The sequence below is a fragment of the Carassius carassius genome, chromosome 18 (genome assembly GCF_963082965.1).
Source record: "Carassius carassius chromosome 18, fCarCar2.1, whole genome shotgun sequence".
In the NCBI taxonomy this organism is placed as follows: Eukaryota; Metazoa; Chordata; class Actinopteri; order Cypriniformes; family Cyprinidae; genus Carassius; species Carassius carassius.
In genome coordinates this window covers 7,935,552-7,947,543 of record NC_081772.1, presented here as the reverse complement: position 1 = coordinate 7,947,543, position 11,992 = coordinate 7,935,552, and positions in this window count along the sequence as shown.

The following is an 11,992-nucleotide window of genomic DNA, read 5'->3' as shown; positions in this document are numbered from 1 at the left end:
GCACCTTGTGCAATGTGGAAATAGTTTACCGCTTTCTTAAGCAGTTTGAGATGTATTTTGGAAACAGGAGATGAGCCCCTTGTCTAATGCACCACCTGGCTTGAGAAACCCTTTCTCAAAGACTTACTTTTAGTCATTATTTTATTTGGGTAGCACACATATTCTGAATGCCTAGGGCAGAATTCAAATGAGCCATTTTAATCTAGATTAATTCCAAGATTACAGTGAGATTAATCTAGATTAAAAAAATGAATCTATGCCCACCACTAATATATAATATTTAATTAGAAAAGTACATTTATATGTAGAATTAAAAAATAAAAGTATAAAAGTATATATATATATATATATATATATATATATATATATACATACATACATATATATACATACATACATGTATACAGTACTTACATACATATATATATATATATATATATATATATATATATATATATATATATATATATATATATATATATATATATACATACATACATATACATACGTGTGTGTGTGTGTGTGTGTGTGTGTGTACTGTATCTTTCTGTCTGTCTATCAATTTTTTTTTTTTTTTTTAAATATCTGATTTGTATTGGTGGTATTATTTCTGGAAGTACCCCATATTTTGTATGTATGATTGTATGTTAATGCATATTTCATACCTAAAAACTCTTGCATATTAATTTATTTGTTCATTTTTAATTGTATTTATTTAAATCTGAATTAAATTTTTTGGTCCTGTTTTCTACTTTCCTCAAGGTAATGGTTGGTTCTAAGGTTGATGGAGAAAGTAAACTGTGAGTTTTTGAAACATACACAATGCATGGCATCAGTAATATTGTGCTCTTGTATATATTTGAAAGACTAACAGAAGTTAATACAAATCATTCAGCTGATTCAACCAAAATCATTGACTTTCTTTTTTTCTCTCCAGCACCCATTTATTAATTTTTTCCCCTCATTAAGATCTCATATTTATTTTGTAACCTTTTTAAAGTCTAAGGCAACATGTGAGATGTATTTGTTCTGCTGCAGTATAACCGTGCTGTCCAGCATGCAATTAGCAAAACAAACTCATTGCACTCTGTGCATTTGCCTTTGAAGATAATTCACTGATGAATTCTGGGATCTGTTAAGAATATAATAAAAGCTTTACTAAAACAGAACCTCCTACTAGGGTGGGGTGATTTAAAAAAAATTGGCATTGGACCAGTGAAACATTGTGATAGATGATGAAATTCAGGATTTGAGGGGGGAGTTAGGGGGTGTGCCCGAAGCGTGATTCCTTATTATGGAAAACAACTAATGATTACTAACACCGTGGCTACACTGGATGCAAGTGGTTCTGCGCAACAAAATACTATAGAACCACTGATCTATAATAGAGATTCATTATATAGATAAGTCAATAGAACTCATTATAATCAGTGATGCTGTCTACCGTACACTGGATGAAGCGGCATGAAAGCACAACTCCCTGACAGTAAACTGCTGCCACATTCTATTTATGATGTGCTGACAAAAATTTCCAATGATTTTCAAAGGTCGCTTTGTCGCATCCAGTGTAGAAGTCTTTAGCTGATATGGTGTGGTACAACACGACAACTGTCGCATCCGGTGTAGACACGGTGTAAAGAGAGATGACAGATAGGACAATGCTAAATTATTAGCAAATCCTCAGTACCACTGACAAACTGGTAAGTACTGTCACTCCATAGTATAAACAGAGTGAGTGCGATTGTTAATCTCGAAGGTGATAGTTAAACTAAAAAGTGATCATGCTTCGGGGTGGTGGTGGGGGATCACGATGCCAGTGCACCATTGTGATGTCTATCAGCCATCGGCGATGGAGGATGGCATCGTGTATCGGCCTAACCCTACCTCCTACTCTGTGCGATGATTATGAAGACAGGTTGCAAACTGTGCTATCATCTGCATTTTAACTGCCAGCCAAGTAGTTTCGTGCCAGATGAAATGGCTGGCAATGGAAGCTCTCTGGTTGGCCCTGTAGATTACTACGGAGAATGAAACATATACAACTTACAGATTCGAATTACAGCAGGCTGTTTTGAACCACATGGTATACCCACACAGCACTCCAGACTATCATTACAGGGCTAATAAAGTGATAAAGCAAAGCATCCATCTAGACAGTAATCCCACAGTCTCTGACAATGCCACAGATCCAAGGCTGCTTTATCTCTCGCTGTAGTTAAGCAGATTATTACCTTGACTATTAACCTGAGTGGTGTAAATTTAGAGGCGTAAACTTTAACAATTTTCCTCTGCTTAAATTATAGTTTAATCAGAAAGGAGAGATTATAAGCATAAACTACCATTAAAAAGTTTTATGCTTTTTAATGGTTATGCCCATCATGGCTGCATTTATTTGATCAAAAATACTGTAAAAAACATAAATAAAAAATTGTACTGTTATCATACTGTTTTTCCAGTGATAGCAAAGCTACTCCAGTCTTCAGTGTCACATGAACCTTCAGAAATCATTCTAATTTGGTGCTCAACAATACTGTCCTTTTTATCATGGCATCTCAGGATCAACCTAGCTGTTTTGTTTTCAACAAACCCATCACTTTATAAAAATTCACCATCCAGTTAGGCTCATCAACCATAATTCCATCAAAAACAGCTAGAAACCTTTGAGTTATGATTGATGATAGGCTGAATTTCTCAGACCACATTGCTAAAACTGCCCGGTCCTAAAGATTTGCTTTATACAACAATGGTAAGATCAGGCCCTTTCTTTCAGAACATGCAGCACAGCTCCTTGTTCAAGCTCTTGATCTATCCAGGCTGGACTATTGCAATGCTTTCTTGGCAGGTGTTCCAGCCATTTCTATCAAACCTCTATAGTTAATCTAACATGCTGCTGCTGAAAAGAACGCATTTCACACCTCTGTTCATCAGTTTGCACTGGCTACCAGTAGCTGCTCGAAAAAAATTCAAGGTATTAATGTTTGCCGACAAAACCACCACTGGTTCTGCACCCCTTTACCTAAATTCATTACTTCAGATTTCTGTGCCCTCTAGAAGCTTGCATTCTGCAAGTGAACAATGGCTTATTGTGCCATCTCAAAGAGGCACAAAATCACTTTCACAGACTTTTTCATAAACTGTTCCCTCCTGGTGGAATGACTTGCCCAACTCAATCCGAGCAGCTGAGTCCTTAGCCATCTTCAAGAAATGACTAAAAACACGTCTGTTCCATCTTTGTTTGACCTTCTAACTCTAGCACTTTCTATTCTATTTTAATTCTACTTTGTCTATTTATCTTCTTTTTTTATAAAAAAAACAACAAAAAAACACTAGCTTTCTTTTTTTAAATATTCTATCTACATGTTTTTTAATGTGCGTGTGTGTGTGTCTTAAAAAAAACCCAACAACCTTGCTACATGTACTGTGTTAGGCTAGCCGAGACTTGTCATTTGCACTTCCATATTGTTGCTCTTATGTTAGTTTTAATTGCTTCTATTGTCCTCATTTGTAAGTCGCTCTGGATAAAAGCATCTGCTAAATGACTAAATGTAAATATAAATGATCAATGTTGAAAACAATTGTTAAGCTGCTGCTTAATATCTTTGTGTAAACCATTATAGATTTTTTTTCTCAGGATTTTTGATGAATAGAAGGTTCATAAGAACAGCATTTGTTTGAAATCTTTTGTAATATTGTGCCTTTTTCTGTCACTTATGATCAATTTAAAGCTTCCAAGCTGAATAAAAGTGTTACATTTTAATTATTCAATTAAACTTTTGAATGGTAATGTATCTTAAGTTTTTAATTTATGGAAATTGAAATTACATTCTGTCTAGTTCAAATTCAATGCAAAACAATCACCCTGTCACAATTGCAATCTTCAAATCAACTTATATAAAAAGTTCCCTCTGAAATAAAATAGATTGCCATCTGCTTTCCGCAATGTTGATTAGATGAAGTGCAACACAATGTATGATAAGAGTAATTCCTATAGAAAAACAGTTATATTTGTTCTGAAAAGAATTGCAGTTATTTAATTTAATGCATAACACACAGCTATTCTAGTGCACTTGGAATAAAACAGGTGTTTCCGCTGCTCAGAAAAGTGGTGCAATTGTTTAGTGTGTTCAGAGATCATGTTCTTTTGAAATAAGCAAGACTGAGGATTAATTCCCTTATACATGCTTTGTATTTTAAGCTTCAGAGCTTCCATCTAATTTCTTTGCGGAAGTTTGCATGTGTATATTTGAAATGGGGCTCTGATGCATGCATTGTAGAGGGAAAATCACTCAGCGTCTTACCCCATCTCCTCTCAGTTGAGACTGTGTAGTTCTCCACGGGGGCCTCATCCTTGCCTGTAAACCCTGTTTAACATTATAATAATTTTAACACTGCTCCTCATTTCAACTCATTGAATATGATAGAATACCAGGGAGGCCAGAGCTTCGATAGAGACATGCAGATGTCTAGGGAAAGCTCAGTAAGAATTTATAGAATTCTCCATGGAATCAAGCTTATTTTATGAACGCTTAGTGTGTTAGGAATTAAGTAAGAGGACATGTACCTAATCTTCATTTTTTGACATTATTTCATTTGTTTCAAAAATGTAATTAATAGTAATTATTACTATCTCACAGAATTGGCTAGTTGCCGCTCTTGGGAGCGCTAAATTTTTTGTAGCTATTAAATCGGCTATAATTAAGGTAGATTTTAACAGTTTGAACTGTGTTCTCAAGATTTTTTACATCTTGTTCCGGGCGCTGTTCTTGCGGCGACTGGCTGAGCTGCGTGTGTGCCTCAATTGTGTACGTTGGTTTCTGTCCTGTTTTAAATCTTATTTATCGTTCCTAATTTTATTTCTTATCACTTTCTAAGAAAATGATAAGTCTGTGGAAGTTGGTGCTCCTTATGTTACTGCTGATCAACTGGGGAAATGCGACCGTCTTGGTGAATGGCTGAGTTTCGGTGGAGAGCGTGCCAGTGTTGACCAGGGAGTTCCTGATGGGTCTGCATTTTAATGCTGGCTTTGTCGACCCTGCCTGGGAGGTTCCCGAATAAATTCTCCAGTCTTCTGCAAACACTCAGGAATCGAAAAGGAAACTAGGAGGAAACGCGGGAAGCGATGTGGAGTTCGAAGCAGACTAAAGAGAGCTCAAAGATTCATCCTGCTGCCTGGAATACTCCTAAGCAATGTACGCTCGCTTCGCTATAAACTTAATGAACTACAAGACAATGTGAGTTTTATGCTTGAATACAGAAACAGTCACATGATGGTATTCACCGAAACTTGGCTTGACTTGGAAACTTGGCTTATTCGGTTGACAATAGTACTTTAAAGATTGAAGGTTTTGGAACACCTATTCGACTTGATAGAGACAAACATACAACAGGCAAAAGTCGAGGAGGAGGTGTGTGTGTTTATATTAAAGGCCATCTTTCAATTTAACTGTATAACTTAATTTATACAAAATCTTGTATGAAAATGTTAATTTAAAAAGAAATACATAAGAATACATATGTTTTACAACACCCACGGGCAGAAATGAAGAAAAAAGTGTACCTATTCTAAGCTACGCTCCAAGAAACCGCCTTTTCCCAGAGAACGTAACGACAATATGTAACGTAACATATGCAAACATAGGCGCTGCCGCCCTGGTTCTCAGTGTGGGTTTAGGTCATGGGTGCCCAACCCTGCTCCTGGCGATTGACTGTCCTGCAAAGTTTAGCTCCAATCCTAATCAAACACACCTGCCTTTAATTTTTAAGTGAGCCTGAAGACCTTAATTAGTTGCTTCAGGTGTGTTTGAATAGGATTGGAGCTGAACTTTGCTGGACGGTCGATCGCCAGGAGTACTGTTGAGCACCCCGGGTTTACGCAGTCTGAGAGGTGGTAACAGAAAAGAGAGTTTGTCGTTATCGTTATTATAGTAGGTTTTTGTAACAATGACTGTATTTACATGAACAGCATATTCCCGTCCTAACCGGAACACTAACTGCTTTCATACACGTACTCCGCAGTACATGCGAGATAATGTCCGTCGGAAATACTAAGAGGGGGGTAGTAGTATAACAGCGTGCTAAGTTCGGAATTCCAGCTGGCCGGTTATGTTGTTCAGATATACGGCCCAAACGCTTGACATCTACAGAAGCAGAACATGCGGACGGACACCTAGGTCTGAAAGCCGTTACTGATTAAAAATCAGCTAGCAATTTCTAAATTTCACAATAAACTATGTTGTGCAGCTATAGCCTGTGGTCACTCCACCGATTCTCCCCACACCACATCTCTCTCCTCTGTCCATTTAACCCTCCCCTTATCTCTGCCTGACCCCTCTCTCGCTTAGGCGGCTCATAATTATACGGCAATGACCCATTGTAAGAGTTGACATTTACCCCTACTGCAACCTCTTCACTGTCTGACTCCATTACGAAGAGATGATATTTACCGTTGCGTCACTTCCGATCAGAGCATTTTTCACAGCGGAAGTAATTTTACTCACAATTTCTTTTAAAAAACTTTTTTAATGCACATTTATGATTAGTTTCTTCACTCAAATCGAAGTTTCCTCAGCTGTTTTTTATTGTGGTATATACTTACCCACGCGCCAACTTTGATGTGGCTTTTGAGACTGTTAAAAATACCCCAGAGAAACTTGATAATTTATCCCCAGATGCTCCCAAATTTGTTTTAGGGGATCTTAACAATTGTATTATGGACAAACATCTAAAAGGCTATCATCAATATGTTACCTGCACTACTCGCGGTGATAAAGTCTTAGATAGATGTTACGGTCCCATCCCGGGAGCGTATCGGTCTCTGTCTTTACCTCCTCTTGGTTCAGCTGATCACAATATGATTTTACTGACTTCTGTATACATTCCCATTGTGAAGCAAGTGAAGAAAGAAATACGAAATGTGAAAGAATGGACACCTTCTAATATTGAAGTTTTGAAGCGGTGTTTAGATTGTACCAATTGGAAAATGTTTTTGAATACATCTTCTGATTTGAACGATCAGGTGGTTACCATTTCTAAATATATCACTTTCTGTGTTGATTCTGTTATACCTACGAAAAAGATCACTCTGTATCCTAATAATAAACGTGCAAAATAAAATAAAATAAAAATAAAATAAAAATGCATATTGAATGAGAAGAAGAGAATATTTTTTTGTGGGGACCAATGAGGTGAAAAAACAGATAAATAGGGAAGTAAAAAGAGCAATTAAAATTGCTAAAAATAATTATAAAAATAAGATTGAGGATGTGTTCATGCAAGGTAATCTTAAAGCTGCCTGGAAAGGAATTGAGAGTATGGGTGCAGTGAGTACATTAGTACCAAAGATGCACATTCCAATTGGAAACATTGACAATGATTTAATTCTATCTAATGAGTTTAATGACTTTTTTTCTCGTTTGGATACATCCTCGGTCATTGATGAGATAACCATTTTTAAAAAGACCTTGAGTATTTTTCTAATAATTTTAAAATTAATTTATCTAATATATCAAGACAGCTGAAGGCCACACCGCTTAACAAGGCCCCAGGTCCAGATGGTATATGTAGTAGAACACTGAAATACTGCGCTGACCAGCTCAGTGAAGTTCTCCGACTTTTTCAATCGTCATTAGATCAAGGGTTGGTACCTGATTTGTGGAAAAGTTCAATTATTGTTCCGATACCTAAAAAAACTAAACCAAATTCCTTGAAAGATTACCGTCCAATCTCCTTGACCTCCTTAGTTATGAAGATTTTTGAAAAAGAGATCAAGAGGTATATAATGACAGTTGCTGGACCACTTTTAGATCCGCTGCAGTTTGCATATCACGCTAGAAGAGGCGTAGATGATGCAAAACTGTTCTTGATAAATACTCTTAGTCGTCATCTGGAAAACAGCGGATCTTTTGCGCGGCTATTGTTTGTAGATTTTTCATCTGCATTTAATCTTTTGTAACCTGTTACGTTGGGGCAAAAACTTATCAGTCAGTTTAATTTTAATCATGGATTAGTTTTATGGATTATGAACTTTTTATCAGACAGACAACAAAGGGTTAGGATTAATGAGGTGTTATCAGATGTTGTAAATATCTACACAGGTACCCCACAAGGGTGTGTGCTCTCTCCTATTTTGTTTATATTATATACAAATGACTGTCAGAGTTTGCAAGATAATAGTTACTTGGTAAAATATGCAGATGATACTGTGTTGCTCTCCTTGCTTTCACATTCAGATCAGGAATATGGTTCTGTTTTGTACAATTTCATCTCTTGGTGCAGTAATATGAAACTAGATCTGAATGTCTCAAAAACTAAAGAGATGATTATTAATTTTAGCAGGAGGACATTAGCACTTCAACCTATAGTCATTAATGGCACACATGTAGAGGAAGTAGAACAATATAAGTACCTGGGTTTTATTTGTTGGTTTTCTTCATTGTCTATAAAAAAAACAAAAATCGTTGCAAGGTATTGTTAGCACGTGCTCTAAAATCATGGGTGTCCTCTTAAGAAGCCTTACTTCCTATTATGAATAGCAGGTGATGAGGATGGCACACAAAATATTAGGAGACAGTACTCACCTGCTGCACTTGGACTTTGAGTGGATGCCCCTGGGGCGATGTTTAAGAGCAATTAAATGCTCTACTTATCGTTATAAATGTACTTTTGTGCCTGAAGCAATACGGTTATGTAACACACATAGGTGACTTTATTTTAGTGGTTTTTTTTTCTTTTGTTCTATGTGTTTTAATTGTATATGTCAAGTGTTTTATGTGAGGCACCATGTAAGCTTAAATTAATTACCCCACGGGGATCAATAAAGCTCTAAACTAAAATACATTGTTGCATTGCATTGTTTTAAAGCAGTTTTAAATAGTATTTGTAATTTTTTTAACTCTGAAAAATCTTCACTGGAGTAAAACATGACCACTGGCCCTGGTCATCTCCACTGATGTGATGCTCAAATCAAAATGAGCCATTGAGAATTTTGTGGATGAAAAAAATTCCAAAAACAGATGACCAACAAATAACTTGGATTAAGCTAAAAGAAGAATGATTTTTTCTGTGGTTTCCTAGTTTCCCTCCCTGAATCATTCACTGTGTCTGTTGAAGAGGCTTGTTTAGGACCTGCACCGTTCCCTCGGCATACCTCGGCCAGCTGGCACAGACTAGAGATGGTCATGAAGTAGTCAACCATAAAGTCTGTTAGTTTAAGATTTAACGTACTGGCATGAAGACAGAACTGCACAGAAAGCCAAGACGATCCCTAAGAGACAAGATATACTCTGAAAAATCTGAAAGCATGCCAGTTTATAAAGAAACCACAATGTCATAAAATCGTATTAGGTGCAATGAAAAGCACAATAAACCCTCAGAATAGAATCCAAGTGTTAGTATAAGATTTTACTTTCAAACATTGCAATTTGTATTAGATTGTAGCAGTTCACTAAATACTTGTGTTCAAATTCAGTCAATAACAATGATCAAATGATCTCAATTTGTCTAATAATGATAAGCAGGAAGATGAAATGGGTAAGGCAATTTATGTCATCTTCGGTTATGTCGCTGTTACGCACATCATGTGTTAATGCTCTCAATAATAGGCAGCAGTTTTCCGTAAGCTGGTTCATGTAATGAAGTGTCATTAGTTTATCCCATCTGCCAGTGCATTTTTGCCATCCAAGTGTGAAAAACCCAAAATAGCAGGTACAAATTACTTCCCGTTGCTTTTGGCTAAATCAGACTAGTTTCCAGTGAGCTGGAAGTTTTCCCCCCTTCTCCTTACTATGCCTGTGGGCCCTGAGAAAGCACATCCCATAATCTTGTTGGCTTGTCTCCAGCAGGCTGTCCCGTGTTCTACAGGAGCTGTTTTCAATTTTACGAACGCAGAGTTTCTGAACTAACTTGCTACTAACTCTTGACTCTTTGATGTTTAAGATCAATCGCCATTGTCGTTTCTTAAACAGCCCTTTTCTGAGAAGTTCTGTGCATGTGAAACTGCTAATGACTATTGGATTGTTTGAATTTTAAAGTATATCCGTAAATTGACATGAAAATATTTAAGAACCAGCTGTTAAACATATGTCCATAGTTGAGTCTTATATATGTCCATTGAGTCTTAAGTTTGTTGTGTTTGGTTGGATTCTTGGCTTTTTTCCATGTGTAGACTCTTATATTGATACAATATATATATTTGAGGTCACTGGAAGAGTAACTGGAAAATTTGTTTTGTCACATTTTGCATTAATTTTTCCAATTCCAAGTTAAGGATTTTGAATATTGTTTTATTTTTAACTGTATTTTCTGAGCTGAAAAGCTCATAATATCATAGCTTGTTTAAAGGCAAATTCCATTGTGACAACTTTGATGAACTGTATTTTTGTCCTATGCAGTAACCTACATACACACATTAATGGTTTCTTTACACATACTACACAATCTGTATAATGAAATACATTAAAAATCAAGTAATTATTATTGATTTCTTCCTGGCTAGAGTCAGTTATAAGTACAGCTTCCATTTAAAAACTATTTCCTGCCTTCCACCTATGCTTGTTCAACTCATTGTAAAGGGTTAAGGACTCTTCAGAGTGACACGTGGCTCTTTTTCCTAGTTTTGGTATGGCAAACTTCACACATGCCTTTCTCTGCTTTGTTGAAACATGTTCTGCCTCCAGTCAGTGTCTGAATACAAAGGAAATGACTTGTCAGGACATGTTTCCATAACTTTTCTAACTGGGCTACACAAAGCAGTGTCACAGTAAATAGACTGCTATTTAAGTATAGTTGCATTTACATGGACTATAATTATAATATTCTCTAAGGCTAGCAGCACAGGCCATATACTGTATGAATAGTCTGACTTGAAACTTTATTTGGGTCGAAAAGGGTGTTGAAAACCTTTGATAATCTGTTTGGTTATATATATTGATATACATAGCATGCAAACACTAAATCTGTTAAATTTCAGCAGTTGGGTCTTTCTGAGCTGGAATCATGTCAAGACATTTCCCACAAAGGAAATGTAAATTTGAAGGGCTAGTTCTCTTAAACATGAAAACCTGTCATCATTTGAGTACCTTCATGTCATGTCAAAATTTCTTTCATCTGTGGAACACAGAAAGATATTTTGGAAATTGTTTTGAATGTTTTTTTATTTTTTTAAGTGAATATTTAACTCAAAATTATTTTGTAAACGTGTATGCCTACAAAGATTCGTCAAGATTAATCAAGATTCAATTCAATATATAAAAATTCAATATAAACATTAAAAAACCTCTACAATTCCATATTAAGTAAGCTATATAAATAAATTATGCAAATAGCAAATTGTATTTGTAATTTGTATTTTGGCAATGTTTTAAACAATGATTGTTTTTATCAGTGTATAATGAAAGCCAAAACAGTTTGGGAATTTTGGAAAACAATCTGTATAAACAGACAAAGCTGTAGCAGAGAGCTGCACGGGTCCGATTTTGTAAATCCGCACCCGCCCGTACCCGCAGTGCTTAAAACCGCATTCCGACCCATTTTCCGACAGCAGCACTAATTAAAATCCGCACCCGACCCGCTTAAAATAGAACCGACACCCGACCCGCACCCGAAATCAAATCAGTTAAGCCATTCACATTAGACACACTTTTTTCAAAATTTGTAAAAAAAATTTTTTTATGTTAAATTCTTTTTTTATTTTATTTTTTTATTTTTTATAACGTGTTTATAGTTATACAGTAACAAAACCGTGGTACAGGTGTCCCATAGCAGTATACACAGTCATCCATCATACAGTCCATCATAGAATTATACAATGATAGTTCAAGGGTTGAATGAAGGGCAATAGCACCAGTCCAAACAAAAATCAAGAAATAAAGACAATCAACATACTTTCTCAAGGAAATTCCAAAGAGGGGACCAAACACGCCAAAAGTCGTTAGACTTCCGGTGTAAATCACAGGTTAGTTTTTCTAAAGGTAGATATGTGGCAACTTGACTCAAC